Source organism: Hyperolius riggenbachi, chromosome 1 (assembly GCF_040937935.1).
Source record: "Hyperolius riggenbachi isolate aHypRig1 chromosome 1, aHypRig1.pri, whole genome shotgun sequence".
Taxonomy (NCBI): Eukaryota; Metazoa; Chordata; class Amphibia; order Anura; family Hyperoliidae; genus Hyperolius; species Hyperolius riggenbachi.
The window spans coordinates 293,243,002-293,257,254 of record NC_090646.1 but is presented as its reverse complement, the minus strand read 5'-3'; the positions used below and the strand labels follow the sequence as shown (position 1 = coordinate 293,257,254).

General features: G+C 40.3%; 1 protein-coding gene across 4 annotated transcripts in view; it reads left to right on the top strand.

Annotated features, from left to right (window-relative positions):
- Positions 1-14,253, top strand: part of LOC137508077 (fibrillin-2-like) — a 710,315-nt gene that overhangs the window by 409,669 nt on the left and 286,393 nt on the right. The window lies entirely within an intron of this gene.

Sequence of the window (14,253 nt, the reverse complement as noted above, 5' to 3'; positions counted from 1 at the left end):
AAACAATATTGTGAGACAGCTGTACATGTGCTAGATTCTTGGCCAAGACTGTGCTGAGTGATCACTTCAGCTGAGCGTTATCTAGACTGTGTACAAGGACTGTGAGAAAGCAGCCTGATATCAGTCATTTAAGCATGGTTGATGGTAAGTTATAAGTGAGAAGGACATTAGTAGGCAGAGGTGGCTTAGTCTGTATTTGTCTATGGTGATATAGATAGATCATGTTCTGCAAAGCTTAGTTAAATGTCCCAGTAGGTTTTAATACCCAAAGATAAGTTTTACACATGAACTATGTACTCATTATACATATAATAATAGAATGATAAAGTCAAGCCAGCCAGTTACGGTTGTTTCTCTGTTGCCTGCTGAGTGTGCATACATTAGCCTTAAATGGTTTATTTAAAGAAAAAACAGTTTCTATTTTGTGAAAATCTAGAATTCCAAAGGTGAAATAGGGCTCAGAGTTTTTGAATGAAGTAGGATGGGGCCTGTGCAGTTCTGTTTCACATGAGACCTCTGGTTTGTAGTCACACCTCTGGCATGAGACTCCATGTCACACTATGTCTAAATTTCCTCTTTTAAAACATAAATTCACAGAATATGGGAGTCTCATTACATCACAAAACTACACAGAGCACTCAGTTCTTTCTAAAGCCTTGTCTGTTCTTTTCAGGCTCTGGTGTAAAAAGAAAAAAATCACACAAATGCATCGCACTTTCCAGCATCAATGCCAAAATGATTTCTATTCCATAAGCATGGTGATCCCCAGCGAGGCTGTTAAAACAGTACTGCTGTATGCGGTCATCACACCTGGAAAGAGTTACATATGTATAAAAAATGTATCTGCTGAACATCAGGCAGGGTGGGGTAGTAGGATAGAGTAGACTAATTCTTTCAGTGACTTTTAGCAGAAGGGCAGTTTGCTAAGATTGCTTTGCAATTTCAGACATTGGTTTACACTTAAATACATCTTGTCTCACCGTGAGTCTCGTTGAACAGGGCAACTGTCTGCAATGAGACTACAAAGAAGTTATTGTTGAATGCACGTTGTCCATATATAATATTGATAGACTTTCCAGTGCCTTCTACTGGGTCTTGTTTAAGACTTGAGAATGTCAGTGCTTTTATTGTAGTACAACCCATCGGCCAAACCAAACCTAACACATAAGGCAGGCAGTAAAATGATTTCACAAAACCCCACCAACAATATTTATAATATTGATACAGTAATGGCATGCTATATAGCTCTAGTTCAACTATCAAGACCATCAAATACGTCTAACAATTTTAATCCAGAAATAGTATGGAATACAGATTTTTGTAAATACAATAATACAATCAGAATGTAAAATTTCTATTCATTATGTCTGTTTGCCTTTCCTTAACTTATGTGAAATAATGTGTGATGTGAATGTGTCTAAATACAAATCAGCTACAAGCTATTACAGGTCTGCTCAGGACAAGAAAGGAATATTTTATACAATACATTGCTGCTGAGGGCATGTTGCTCTATGCCTTTTTACACAAAGTTCTACATGTTTTGCTTTCCCAAAGTCAACTAACAATGGCATTTTGATTGTAGTGTTTTCACTGGGTGTATTGGCTTTCTCCTGCCCTGAAGGAAAGTAGTAAGTGGTAGTTTAGAGCAGATGGATTTGACAATGAAGCAACCTTTAACACTGCAGTTCATTCAGCAGGGCATGTATGGACTGTTAGTTCACTAGGAAAAACAGTCAAACACTTTTAAGATGTATGACCTGGTGATTTAGAAAAAGAAAGGGGTCTTATTGTGGAAGTGGTGTAGCTTATTAGAACTCAGGAGCACTGTTCCAGTATATACTGTACATGCATTGCCTTACAGCATTTAGCAGCTACTCTCCATTCTGCCACCCTCCCATTATTATTATTATTTTGTATTTATATAGTGCTGACATCTACTGCAGTGCTGTACTTTTCTCTGCAATATCCATAGTATGAAACGTCCAGGATGTAAGGTCCAACCCCTTCTTATATGAGGCTGTTTGTGGCAGGGTTTAGGACTTCCACATTTTTACATATGGTGGGGAGATTATATATTCAGCTGTGGAGAAACTCAGTTGACCTTCGTTATAATAATCGGTTCACAATAAAGTCTTTCTCTGATACAGTACTTTTGTGAGTGAGTTTATTATAACTACAACCCAAATGTAATGAGATAACAATGAATGGTTATCATATAAACTTTGATTCAGCAACCCAGTGTGGCATGCCTTTGTCCTATAAGGATTTCACTTTACAAGCATTGAAACCAACACGGGAATGAGTGTTCTTGGCTGGAGGTCATTGAGCAAAAGGGCATTTGCAATTAAGCTAGAAATTCATTTTTAATATGCTAGAAATTTAAGTGGATGGTACCAATGTATTTAACTCTAAGTTTAATTAAAAACCTAGTCAGGTCAAGGTCTCTTTTCCACAAGCAGCTGAAGGAAGTGAATTCTCCGCCTGTCAGCTGCTCCCGTCCATTGGCCAGTCGCTTATTAAGTGTGCAGACAGGTGCAGGTTGCATCTGAGGATGGTAGTTGCCGTCCTCAGATCCTACAATTTTTGTCCACCGGGTAACGCCGACATGTTTCAAACATGACACACACATGTAATTGCAGATGAATTGTGTTTGTGGCTGGGAGGCTGAACTGCTCAACAAATGAGCAGCTCAGCTGCCTGTGGAAAAAAGGCCCAAGAGCATTTTAAAGAGGAACCCTAGACTGAGCTTTATCTCAATCAATAGCCGATACCCCCTTTCCCACAAGAAAGCTTTACCTTTTCTTGAATAGATCATCAGGGGGTCTGTATGGCTGATATTGTGGTAAAACCAAAACCCCTCTCACAGTGTAATGTAATGAGCCTGACAGTTTGCTGCCTGCAAACCTTTTTGCATTGTGGGAAATAACAGCTGTCTCCAACTTCCTATCATAGAACTCTCAGTAACTGAACATTCTGCAGAGATCACCTGACAAAACTAAAGATCTCACTCCCTGTGATAAATTTAAGAATGTAAATCAGAGTGAGGAAAGATTTTACAAGGGGAAACACTGACTAAATAATCTATAAATTAATATTGTAAAAAATAAGCAATTTTAATAATTACATTTTTTTTTACTACATTTCCTCTTTAAAGGAAACTATACAGTTTGACTTTCACAGTTCATAGATTTTTGCAAACTGGCCAGTTTCATAGATAAATCAAATAGAATGTTCCACTACATGCTTTGAGGTATTTATTTTTTCCACAAAATCATTTGAGATTTATCAATTGAAAGAAAAGTTTTATTAGATTTTATTCTATACAACTGATCATTTTATTGAGTAGACGCAAAAACTGAACCATTTAATTGTATTATTTATAGCATGGGGTCCAGACCATAACATTATCAAGTTGCAGTATGCTAAAAGTGTTTTTCCTTAAATTTGACTTCATTTGAGCTAGAATTCTTTTGTTTTATGCTGCAGTATGCATCTGCCATACCATGACTTATCATTTCATCATATTGTTTGCTGTAACGGTATATTGTGTCTGTTTCTATGGACGCAGAACATAATTACACCCATGGAGAAGCAATTTCCTTTTTAATTAGAAGAAAAAAAAACCTGCCTAGATGGTTGAGTTAAAATTCTAATAGCTGGAAGAAGAAATTCCAGTCTGTGTAAGGTGATGCTCACATCAGTCATTCTCCACTCAGTCTTTTATCCCCAGATGTAACATTGTGTGACACATAGGAGGGGCTTCCCTCTCACTGGCTTCTGGACTGTTAATATTCTTCTAATTGAGGTTTCTCCTGAGGCTGTCAGACATGACCAGATGCTTCTATCCTCTGATCTTGGGAGAAACCTGGAGGCGTATACATTCCTGCCCCTATAATTGTCAGTGTGTATTGTATAGCTTTAAAATACTTCTGTTATGCATTGGTCCTACTACTTATTGTTTGGTTCTTACTTTATGAAAGTGGACCTGAACTCAGAACTTCCTCTCGGCTCTATAATGACCTTTAAAGAAAAACATATATTTGTTACAGTTGATACAAATCCTGCAATACATATTCAGTGTGTCTACTTCCTGCTTTCATGGAAACAGACATATTGTTAACATGCTGAGCTTTCAAATAAGCGTAGTTGCCGTGGCAGATGACACAGCTGAGAGATCAAATTACGACTTGTTATTATTCACTGAAGAGGGGGAATTAGAGAGTCTTTATAAATACATGCAGGGTGCATTTCTCTATTCTTTTCTTCTGTCCTGTGCAAGAGTTCAGGTCCACTTTAAGATAAAGCAAATCATTCTGTATGGCAGTATACTAATCTAGCAACGTTAAAATAGTTGCACCAGCGGTCATTACAAAAAGTTAAAACTGGCAGTAAGGCCTTAAGTACACAAGTTTATTAGTATGACATTGCTACTAAAATTACAGGTCATTAAAGCGGAATATAACCCTGCATTTCAACTTTGCTCTAAAACATTATTTACAGTATATTATAAAGTTCCAGGAGATTTCTGCAGACGCATCCGAAGCTCAGATAGATACATTTTGTTTACATCAATGTATCTAAGTGTTGAATGTGACTCACTCTCTCTGACAGCCAAAGTGTGTAACATTCAACACTTAGATACATTTATGTAAACAAAATGTATCTATCTGAGCTTCGGAAGCATCTGCAGAAATCTCCTGGAACATTAAAACTCTGTGTAACCCTTCCAATGCTGGTCTAGTAAAAAAAAAAAAATGCTGGTTGCATATAATATACTGTAAATAATGTTTTAGAGCAAAGTTGAAATGCAGGGTTATATTCCGCTTTAATTACAGGTGATCGCTAAATATACCAGGGTTCTAGTGATGTAAAGACAAGGCACACAGTAGCAAGTACTGTATTTTCAATTATTTTTACACAACTGATCATTTGACCATGTGCAGTTAATTTCATATGTCTGCTTTACACAATACAATAAAAGGCCTAGCCAGAATCCTCTTCTGAAAGCTTTAATATCCAATGTTGACGGACCCCTGTATCATGGAGAAAAATACACTCTAACCATGGACCCTAACTAGGTACACACTATGAGATTTTACTGTCAAATCAATTATTTGCAACATGTCAGATCTGATTTCCGTTCGATTTCCGTTCGATTTCCGATTGTTTCTGATCGATTTCCGACTGTTTTCCGTTCACTACTATCGGAAAGCAGATCGGACATGTTGGAAATAATCCTTCTGACAGGAAATCTGCCAGAAAATCTCATATTGTGTACCTAGCATAAATGTGGTCAAGTAGCAGGGTGTAGGTGATTCTGTACAGTCACGCAGGTGGTTATGCCTTACCCTACCAATGAAGATTCTCTTATTCTCTGATTGTTTCTTGTGTTCTTATGCCCTTATGCTAGGTACACACAAAGCAATTTTCTGACAGATTTACTGTCAGATCGAGTTTTTCCAATAGGTCTGATCTGATTTCCGATCGATTTTCCATAGAGGTGAACGGAAAATCGATCGGAAATCAGATCTGACCTGTTGGAAATAGTCGAACTGACAGTAAATTTGTCAGAAAATTGTATTGTGTGTACCTAGCATTTGAGACTAAGTCAAAATAAAAATTTGCAGAGGAAGCGCACACCATATGCTCACGTATAAGTATCTTGCCACAGGTATGAAAAGAGGGTAATGAAGTGCTCATAGTTGTAAGATGTGAACACACCGATTTTAAAATACTTGAATTGTGAATTCCAAATTTGGAAAAAAACAAAAGTTATGCAGATAATTCAGCCATCATTGTAGATGTGTTTAGGATATGGTATCAGATCTACTGTGTAGCCAAACATTGAACCAAATGAAACTCATGGGACTTATTGGTTATTGACCTTATGGGGAATACAGATTTAGAAACCACTGTAGGTATCTACAAGGCATTATTTTTTACTATACATGGTCCAGTTGGTGTGTGGACAGGCTTTATACTCTTCCTTATTATGCCACCCTCTTGCTCTGGGCGACGTTGCCATTTGGTAAAATGTTACAGAAATTTTAGCCAGAAGGCCAGAACGATCAGCAAGGATCAAATTCATGCATAGAAGTTTACACTGGTAATAAATTCAAACTTCCTCAGTGCTTTCACAGGTCAACGCTGTATCACTTCATTAGTGTGTGTTTCTGCAAGGAACACATTTGTCTTTCAGTTTTCTGTGCAAGTTTTTCTGCATAGTTTTTCTGCACACCAAGAGTGTTTCTATGCAGGAAAACACACGCGTTTGTTTCACAGCAGCTGATGTAACTGATAGAAAAAACGGACAAAATGTACAGAGCCATCATGCAGAAAAAAATGTTTTTTTTCTGTGCGCAAAAAACATATTAAGTGTGAACTAGCCCATTGATTAACATGAGTTCTCAGTTTTTCTATGCAAAAAACGCACACAAAAACAGCCAAGTGTGTTCCCTGCCTAAAGTAGAAAAATTGAGCATTTTCTTAAGACTTATGAATTAAAACTGACTTTTTTTTTTTGTAAAACCTAAATGCCTTTCAGTGTTACAGAAAACTAGTGATGAGAAGGTGAAAATGCCTGCTGGGGCAGACTGAGTCTGGGAAAAGAAAGTAACAGTGTTATTAAGGACCAAAGGATAATTATTTGTATAGGTGGAAAGGCCACCCAGCAATGTGTGTAAACAAACAGAAAACTTATCAGGTGCTAGTCACTCTACAGCTTTCCTTTTTAAATTACACACATCTACTCACAGAACTTTTACAATGCACTGTGAACAGCTGAGAATTTCTTTTAAAGTGGGTGGTCGTAAACCTAAGGTTAAGTGAAACATGTAGAAATGATGTGGCTGCCAAATGAGGTCCTATGCTGGGCATACACGGCTCGTTTCTTCTTATCAATCGAGCCGCTGATGGCTCGATTGATAATTTCCGACAGGTCCGATTGCCCGATGGATTGATTCCGCGCTCGATACCGGCGGGCAGAACAATAGAAAAAAACAAAGCGCTGATTAGCGCTGATTAGAAAGCGGCCGTGGGGACGAGCGTGAATCGTCACGCACGTGCAGACGAGTGGTGACGCGCCGGCTCGATACCGGCGCACTATCTAGCCGTGTATGCCCAGCATTACTGGCCTTACTGGTACAATATGTTTTTATGCCAGACAGTGAGAAGGCAGGTGACTCCTCAGACATTAATGAACTGATAAGGAGGAGAGGAGGGCTACTGCCTGTGATTGATTGATTGACTGATTCATTTATTCATTGTTCAATAAAGCTTTTCCTTCTAACTCAGGACTAGGCATGAATGGTGACATTTGGAATTAAAGAAGGAATGCACTGAAATAGAATTCTTCATTCCCCATTTAAATCAATGTACATATTCCTCCTAAATTTTTACATTCTTTGTCCGTACCTGAGTGTATCCATTTCTGCTATAGACATAAGATTATGGTCTCATGATCTAAAATGGTCAAGTTGGACATATATTCAGCTAATGTTATAATACTATGTCTTAGGTATTACTGATGGTCATCTGTGTTGCTGTAAAAGTAAATGTTTTAGATACAAGTTAAATGGACAAACAAGGGCAATACAGATTATAACAGTTGTATAACATAACTTGAATGTGCTTAGGAGAGGGACAAGAGCAGACACTAGGGGTCTATCAGATGCTGGGTTCTTTCTTGTCACAGCAGGTAAATTAATAAGCAGGGTATGTCTGTAGCAAGCAGCCTTCCAGAGTGTTCTGAGAGTGCTCTAACAGTCTAGGATTGTGTAATGGAGAAACAAAATAGCTCTCGGCACTATTGTGTAGGGCTACAATAGGATGTCCTTTAATAGTGCATTATCTTGTTGAATTCTTGTAACACACAACCCATCAGCAATGCAAGACAGGACTGTGGAGCAGCGTTAGTAGGGGCAACATAGCGCCTTGAGCCTTTGGAGATGCGTAAGTGTGCGAAACTATCGTCAGGCTTAGCTGCCCCCACTTACGCTGCCTCAAAGTCCTGGAGGAAAGTACATAAACTCTAAAAAAAAAAAGTTGACTGTATAGGACTCCTAAAGGATGAGGGTGGGAACTCAATGGTGGTTGACCAAGGTAAGTCAGAGTTATTAAAGGACTTACGAGGCCAAGTCCATCAAAAAAAATAAAAAAAAGTTAGCTACCTTGCTCAGCTTGTAAGGCACGGAGGACGCCGTCCGCGCCCTCCGTGCCGTTCCGCCTGGTCCCCGCCGCTGCACAGCCCCCCGAACGGTCCCCGACCGCGCGGCCCGGGTCGGGCTCCCCAGCCCTTACCAAGGCCATCTTGGTACAAGCTGAGCAAGGTAGCTAACTTTTTTTTATTTTTTTTGATGGACTTGGCCTCGTAAGTCCTTTAAATGCTTTCTTTGCTTCTGTCTTCACAAAGGAAACAGCACTGTTGCAAATTACAGAGGCAGAAGAGTCTCAATCTTCTAACTGTAATATTAAATACTTAACGCAGGAAGAAGTGAAGGCAAGACTAAATAAATTAAAAATAGACAAGGCACCTGGCCCGGATGGCATGCAACCTCGGGTCCTAAGGGAATTAAGTTCAGTTATAGATAAACCCCTTTATCTTATCCTTTGTGACTCTCTTGCAACTGGCAGAGTCCCAGTGGATTGGCGTACAGCCCACATTTTCCCATTATTTAAGAAGGGCAAAAAATCAGATCCAGGAAATTATAGACCTGTAAGCTTAACATCAGTTGTATGCAAACTATTTGAGGGGTTACTAAGAGATACTCTACATGACTTAATAAGACAAGACAAACAAGACAAATAACATTTATATTGCGCTTTTCTCCTTGCGGACTCAAAGCGCCAGAGCAGAGCAGCAGCCACTAGGGCGCGCTCTATTGGCAGTAGCAGTGTAAGGGAGACTTGCCAAAGGTCTCCTACTGAATTAGTGCTGGCTTACTGAACAGGCAGAGCCGAGATTCGAACCCTGGTCTCCTGTGTCAGAGGCAGAGCCCTTAACCATTACACCATCAGCCAACTGCCATAGTAGAAAATAATCTTATTTCTCAGCATCAACATGGGTTTACTAAAGACAGGTCCTGTTTGACTAACATGCTCAGCTTTTATGAGGTAGTGAATGCTAATATGGATATTGGGAATGCTGTAGATGTGATATACTTGGACTTTGCAAAGGCCTTCGACACTGTTCCCCACAAAAGTCTGGTGCAAAAGTTGAGGATGCAAGGACTGGGGAAGAGTCTGTGTGCATGGATAGGGAACTGGCTAATGGACAGAAAACAAAGAGTTGTGGTCAATGGATCGTACTCAAAATGGGAGACTGTTAGCAGTGGGGTCCCACAGGGGTCTGTACTGGGTCCAGTGCTCTTCAATTAATTTATTAATGGCCTAGTAGATGCAGTAGTGAGCAATGTTGCTATTTTTGCAGATGATACAAAATTGTGCAGCATCATCAACTCTCAGGAAGATTGCAACAGGATCTGGATAGGATGGCTATATGGGCACATAAATGGCAGATGAAATTCAATGTTGAAAAATGTAAAGTCATGCATTTTGGTCGTACCAATGGTCTAGCACCATACAAAATAAATGGGATACAGTTGGGGACATCAAACTTGGAGAAGGACTTAGGAGTACTCATCGACAACAAGTTAAATAATCGTACTCAATGCCAGACAGCTGCAGCTAAAGCTAACAAAATTTTGGGATGCATTAATAGGAAATAAAAACTCGAGATGCTAGCATAATATTGCCCCTGTTTAACTCTCTAGTAAGGCCACATCTGGAATATGGAATTCAGTTCTGGGCACCACATTACAAAAAAGATATTGCAGTTTTAGAGCAGGTGCAGAGACGAGCAACAAAATTGATACGTGGGATGGAAGGTCTCGCTTATCAAGAAAGGTTAGATAAACTGGATTTATTTAGTCTAGAGAAAAGACGCCTTAGAGGAGATCTAATTAACCTGTATAAATACGTCAGAGGGCAATATAATAGCTTGGCGGATGAGCTTTTTGTCCCTAGGCCTTCTCAAAGGACTAGAGGACATGATCTGCGCATGGAGGGAAAACGTTTTAGCCATTTATTTAGGAAAGGGTTCTTTACAGTAAGAGTGATTAAGATGTGGAATGCATTGCCACAGGAAGTCGTTATGGCAAACTCTAGACCTGCATTTAAAGGGGGCTTAGATGCTTTCCTTGCGTTGAAAGACATCCATGGCTACAATTACTAGGTAATGCCTAATGATGTTGATCCAGGGATTTTGTCTGATTGCCATCTGGAGTCGAGAAGGAGTTTTTCCCTTTTGGGGCTAGTTGGACCATGCCTTGTGAGGGTTTTTTCGCCTTCCTCTGGATCAACAGGGATATGTGAGGGAGCAGGCTGGAGTTGTACTTTGTACTGGTTGAACTCGATGGACGTATGTCTTTTTTCAACCAAAATAACTATGTAACTACAGGATCTTCTTAAAAAATTAGCATATGGTGATAAAGTTCATTATTTTCTGTAATATACTGATAAACATTAGACTTTCATATATTTTAGATTCATTACACACAACTGAAGTAGTTTGAGCTTTTTTATTGTTTTAATATTGATGATTTTGGCATACAGCTCATGAAAACCAAAAATTCCTATCTCAAAAAATTAGCATATTTCATCCGACCAATAAAAGAAAAGTGTTTTTAAAACAAAAAAGTCAACCTTCAAATAATTATGTTCAGTTATGCACTCAATACTTGGTTGGGAATCCTTTTGCAGAAATGACTGCTTCAATGCGGCGTGGCATGGAGGCAATCAGCCTGTGGCACTGCTCAGGTGTTATGGAGGCCCAGGATGCTTCGATAGCGGCCTTAAGCTCATCCAGAGAGTTAGGTCTTGCGTCTCTCAACTTTCTCTTCACAATATCCCACAGATTCTCTATGGGGTTCAGGTCAGGAGAGTTGGCAGGCCAATTGAGCACAGTAATAACATGGTCAGTAAACCATTTACCAGTGGTTTTGGCACTGTGAGCAGGTGCCAGGCCGTGCTAAAAAAATGAAATCTTCATCTCCATAAAGCTTTTCAGCAGATGGAAGCATGAACCCACTTTTGAACCAGAAACAGCGGCAGAGGCGCCTGACCTGGGCTACAGAGAAGCAGCACTGGACTGTTGCTCAGTGGTCCAAAGTACTTTTTTCGGATGAAAGCAACTTTTACATGTCATTCGGAAATCAAGGTGCCAGAGTCTGGAGGAAGACTGGGGAGAGGGAAATGCCAAAATACCTGAAGTCCAGTCTCAAGTACCCACAGTCAATGATGGTCTGGGGTGCCATGGCTGCTGCTTGTGTTGGTCCACTGTGTTTTATCAAGGGCAGGGTCAATGCAGCTAGCTATCAGGAGATTTTGGAGCACTCCATGCTTCCATCTGCTGAAAAGCTTTATGGAGATGAAGATTTCATTTTTCAGCACGACCTGGCACCTGCTCACAGTGCCAAAACCACTGGTAAATGGTTTACTGACCATGGTATTACTGTGCTCAATTGGCCTGCCAACTCTCCTGACCTGAACCCCATAGAGAATCTGTAGGACATTGTGAAGAGAAAGTTGAGAGACGCAAGACCCAACACTCTGGATGAGCTTAAGGCCGCTATTGAAGCATCCTGGGTCTCGATAACACCTGAGCAGTGCCACAGGCTGATTGCCTCCATGCCACGCCGCATTGAAGCAGTCATTTCTGCAAAAGGATTCCCGACCAAGTATTGAGAGCATAACTGAACATAATTATTTCGAAGGTTGACTTTTTTTGTTTTAAAAACACTTTTCTTTTATTGGTCGGATGAAATATGCTAATTTTTTGAGATAGGAATTTTTGGTTTTCATGAGCTGTATGCCAAAATCATCAATATTAAAACAATAAAAAGGCTTGAACTACCGTATATACTAGGGTATAAGTCGCAAAATTTAGGACTGATTCAAAGTAAAAAAGTGGGGGGGTCGACTTATAGTCGCATAGTCCTAAATTTTGCGACTTACAGCCTGAGTGGGGTGAGGGTGTGTGTTATGGATGTGGGGTGTGTGTGTGTGGAGGGGTTACTCACCATCCATCGCTGGGCGCAGTGTCCTCTTTTCCTCTCTTCTCCCTCACTCGCGCGTCTGCCCCCTTAAGAGAGATGGTCCGGCTCCCGATGTCACATGACGTCGGGACCGGAAGTTACCGCGCGAGTGGAGGAGAAGCGAGCAGAAGAGAGGAGACTGCGCCCAGCGGTGGATGGTGAGAGGAGACTGCTGCAGCGGCGGGGAAAGCGGGCATGGAGGCAAACATCCCACCTTCCACAGCCTCTATCCTCCATCTACTTCCTCTCCCACGCATCCCCTTGTGCTGATACCAGCGTCTCCTGTGATGATGTCATCACAGGAAACGCTGGTATCAACGCATGGGATGCCTGGGAGAGGAAGTAGATGGAGGATAGAAGGTGAGATGTTTGCCTCCATGCCCACTCTCCCCACCGCTGCAGCCTATACATGGGGGCAACTGTACTGGCTACCTACCTATGCTGCTGGCAACTATACTGGCTACCTACCTATACTACTGGCAACTATACTGGCTACCTACCTATGCTACTGGCAACTATACTGGCTACCTACCTATACTAATGGCAACTATACTGGCTACCTACCTATGCTACTGGCAACTATACTGGCTACCTACCTATACTAATGGCAACTATACTGGCTACCTACCTATGCTACTGGCAACTATACTGGCTACCTACCTATACTGGGGGCAACTATACCTGGCTGCCTACCTATGCTGGCTACCTATACTGGAGGCAGATACCTGGCTGGCTTACCTATAGACTCTATAGACTTACCTATAGACTTATACTTGAATAATTGGAAAAATCCACCTTGTGAGGGTCAAATTTTGGGGGTCGACTTATACACGGGGTCGACTTGTATCCGAGTATATACGGTACTTCAGTTGTGTGTAATGAATCTAAAATATATGAAAGTCTAATGTTTATCAGTACATAACAGAAAATAATGAACTTTATCACAATATGCTAATTTTTTGAGAAGATCCTGTATGTAATGGTATGTCTTGTATTGATGATGGTTCGTGTGTTAGAAGAATTTGACAAGATAATGCACCATTAAAGTACATCCTATTGCAGCTTTAGACTGCAGGGTCGAGAGCTTTTTTTTTCTATATTACACAAGCACAACTTGAATAAATAGTCCTTTACATAGATTAAAGGAAACCAGAGATAAACATTATTAAAAGATTTATACATACCTGGGGCTTCCTCCAGCCCTATTCGCACAGATCACTCCCACGCCGCCGTCCTCAGTCTTCTCCATCTTCTGTACCGGGTCCCGTAACTTTGGCCAGTCTGCGCTAGCTAGTCTTTTTGTCTCTCTTCGGCGGACAATATTACTGCGCCTGTGCAGTACCTTTCGGAGAGAGCGCACAGCGCTTGCGCAGACTGGCCTCGATAGGTATAAATCTTTAAATAGCGTTTATCTCTGGTACACTTTAAGTGTCTATTGATGAAACTGTATAAGGGAATATTAACATCAAAAAGGAGAGAGGGCGCTGTTTGTTCAAGCTTAAAGACTAAGGGCTCATTCACAGTATGTGCAAATGCTTTTAGTTCTGATGCACCGCATGTGGTCTGCAATTTGCATGGTAACATACAAGCTCATAGACTTTAATGTTACCATTCACAGTACAGAGCATGTTCCCATGCTTTTCACTTAAAATAGGTCATAAAATTGGACGGATCTGACAGGTTTTGAACAAGTCCATCTCCTCATTGGGGATTCTCAGTACTTTTATTCTTTAAAAAAAAAAAAGCTCTCCCTGGAAAGGGTCTATACAAAGACACCACCCATCTTGCCTGCTTGCCCATCCACTGTTTTGGCAGTTGGACTGATCAACTGCCATTCACTAAATGTTTTTGTAAAATAAAGAAGTCCCTGATAATCCTCCATGAGGAGATAGACCAGTTCAAAACCAGTCAAATCTATCAAAGTTTGAAATTGTACCCTGGGAATGCATTAATATTGCTTTTTATGCTTTTAGAAGAGGGAGGGAAAGGAAGAAAATATTCTGATGTTGATTTTGTATCATCCAGCACAATACAGATAGTCATCTACTTGCAAACGACTCAAGCTACATTTCAGAGATACTAATAAAGTTGTCTTCATGTACAAGATATACAGTACTGTTTTTGGTATTACATATTTTAAGTTATAAGTAATACAAAACTA